Source organism: Typopeltis vanoorti, chromosome 24 (genome assembly GCF_054136105.1).
Source record: "Typopeltis vanoorti isolate ZY-2024b chromosome 24, IOZ_Tvanoo_1.0, whole genome shotgun sequence".
Taxonomy (NCBI): domain Eukaryota; kingdom Metazoa; phylum Arthropoda; class Arachnida; order Uropygi; family Thelyphonidae; genus Typopeltis; species Typopeltis vanoorti.
Genome location: NC_143572.1, coordinates 68,035,223 through 68,038,398, shown reverse-complemented (window position 1 = coordinate 68,038,398; position 3,176 = coordinate 68,035,223).

Genomic DNA, 3,176 nt, shown 5'->3' with positions numbered 1-3,176 from the left:
TTAGCATCGGATACCAATGCCACCTTGTGATCCATACTATTCACTAACAAGAATGTCGAAAGTCATATATTGCAACGTGAACAGTATTTGAATAAATTAATAAATTAGTGTATTTAAAGGAACGATAATCTCAAATTATTACGAATGACGTTCATCACGAGTTACACAATCAAAAATAGCTGAAATATTATATAAAAAAATTACAACACAGCTATTGGCAGAAGGCTTCGTGGCAACATTGCGGTTTCCATTTGCTAGATGAAATAAGAAAAGCCGTTACAGGTTCAATTCTAGTCATCCAATATCCATTTTCTATGCTTCTTTTAGAGCCAGTTCCCGATTACTCGATCTTTGATATTTGATATTTGTTATCCGCAGCTCATTTGAAGAGCAACGTACGATTGAGCACTTCGATTGGAAAAGAGCCAAGTTTGATTCTCATCATGACGAGAAGAATTAATTATTATTATTATTATTCCAGGAAACTCCAAGGAGGGAGGCCCTAACAACATGTCAAGAACAACTATTCGACATTCACACAGTATCTATCATACCTCCCCTTGAACTCATTCACGGTCGTAGCACCCACAACAGACTCTGGCAGCTTATTCCACTCATTCACCACTCTCCAAGTAAAAAACCTAGCTCTAACATCCCTGCTAACCACATTATTGCCCAGCTTCCATGCATGGCCCTAGTCCTCCCACCACCAGTCCTATACACAAAAATATCTTCTGTATTAATCTTATAGAAACCCTTCAGTAATTTGAATGTCTCAATTATATCACCCTTTTCGGCCTATCGACTTTAAATTTTGTAACCCACAAATCTTCAACCTGTTCTCATAAGGTTCATTCCACAGATGGCTATCATCTTGGTCACTCGTCTCTGGATCCTTTCCACCTCCTCCCCATCAAGAAGAAACCCTGGTGTCCATATCTGGGCACAGTAGTCTAGATGGGGTCTTATCAAGGCTCGATACAGAGGAACAATAACTTGTTTGTCTCTGCTTGTTAAAGTATTTTTCAGAAGCCAAGTGATTTGATGAGCTGATTTAGCCACTTTTGCAATGTTCCCCCTTAACTTCAATTCCCTATCCACTAACACTCCCAAATCCCTGGCCTCACAATCTCCTGGAGTACGGCTCCACCAATGTGATATTCTGCTGCTATTCTTTTCACCCCAAAATGCATAACCTTACACTTTGCCACATTAAATTGACATCCATTTTCTCTAGCCCAGTCCTCCAAACTATCAAAATCATCCTGTAAAATTTTGACATCCTGTGCTCTCATAATTGCTCTACCCAACTTTGCATCATCAGCAAACAAGTGAACACTTCCTCTCAGAACCTTTCCTACATCATTGATGAACAAATTGAAAAGTAGTGGTCCAAGAATAGAGCCTGCAGTCCACCACTAGTCACAAGCCGTCTTTTGGACTCAACTGCTGAATAAACCACTCTCTGGTATCTCTCTATCAACCACCCTCCTATCCATCTCACCAACCCTATATCCATCCCCATCTGCTTCGGTTTACTGATTAGAGTTCCATGTGGTATCCTGTCAAAGGCCTTGGCAAGGTCCAGTAGAATCACTGTAAACCCATTACCCTTATCCAGTTCATCCGTCACTGTGTTATAAAAAGCAGTCTTGGAAGCAGTCTTGGAACCTCCTTTATGCAGTGGAACAATTTTCCCCTCGGTACTAATCCAGACCCGAGACTCAAATTAAACAAAATGGTCAAGTGTACTGACAATTCTTTAGCTGCTTCACGTACCACATGAGCTGGTATACTATCCAATCCCACAGATGTATTGACATTGAGGTTATGCACTAGACTAGTCACCTCCACTTCATTCACCACAATTCCAGTATAATCTATTGGTTCATTCATTACTGGAATGTCACTACCTGCATGATATATTCTTGCCAAGTGCTGACTCAGTAACTCAATTATATCAACTGATTCAGTTACCTCCCTACCATCGGCATTCTTTAAAATCATTCTGCCATATACATTTTTTCTTTTACTTGCAACATATCGAAAAAACTGTTTATGATTCTCTTTAGCCTGCATGGCCAATGTTCTTTGGTAATCCTTTTTTGCTTTTCTTACCACACTCTTTACCCCTCTGGCCTGTGCTTTATACCGTTCATTTGCCTGCCGGTAACTTTTCTCCTTAAATTACCCCCATAGTTGTTTCTTTTTTTTTTTTTGCAGCTCAAGCTTAATGGTATTATTCACCCATTTAACCCCTACTTGATTTATTATTCGGACTCTAGGTATACAGTCAGCCATTGCTTCATGCAAACACTTCTTAACTGCCTCCCATGCAATGTCAACTTTTAGCCCTTGCAGTTGTATATGCCATGGCACTGAACTAATCAAACTCCTAAGCTTGTCATACTTACCAGCCCGATAATTCCACATGTACCCTGTTTTAATTGTAAATTCCACACCTTTACCCACCTCCCAAGTCAAGACCCTATGATCACTCTCACCGATTGGTGGCAATGTGGTCATATTTGTTACAGCCAAATCCTCAGATGCAATTACTAGGTCAAGCACTCTCTGACCCCTAGTATTTTCCCATTATCCCTTAATAACTGCATAAAATCCGATTCCTTCCTCTCATATGTCCTCTCCTTACTCCAACTAATGCGATCATTTGAAATCTCCCATAATAATTAGGATAATTATTATCTCCACCATCTTTTCCATCACCTGTTCTATAGCAGTACCCAATTGTATATTTTGTTCTGCTTGCCACAATCTCACAACAAATGGCCTCAAATGTGCTCTTTTCTCTATCTTGCAATTCAACTTCTATTCTCCTTGGCTGCAGCTCATCAGCTATCATCAACAATACTCCTCCCCCATTTTATTCTACCTGTCATTCCTGAACACACTATACCTATCACATTCAATTACACTAGCTATATTATCTACAGTCAGCCATGTTTCACTAATGCCAATAACCTATGGTCTGGAAGTGTCAATCATGGGCAAAAATTTTCCTTCTTGTTCCTAATGCTCCTAGCATTAGTGTACATGAATTTCAGATCCCCATTAGCCCCATCCCTACCTTGATGCCTTATACTAACTATCCCATTCTGATTTGTTGTCCTTATTCGCTCGGGCATATTATACTCATTCATACACTCAACTGCCTC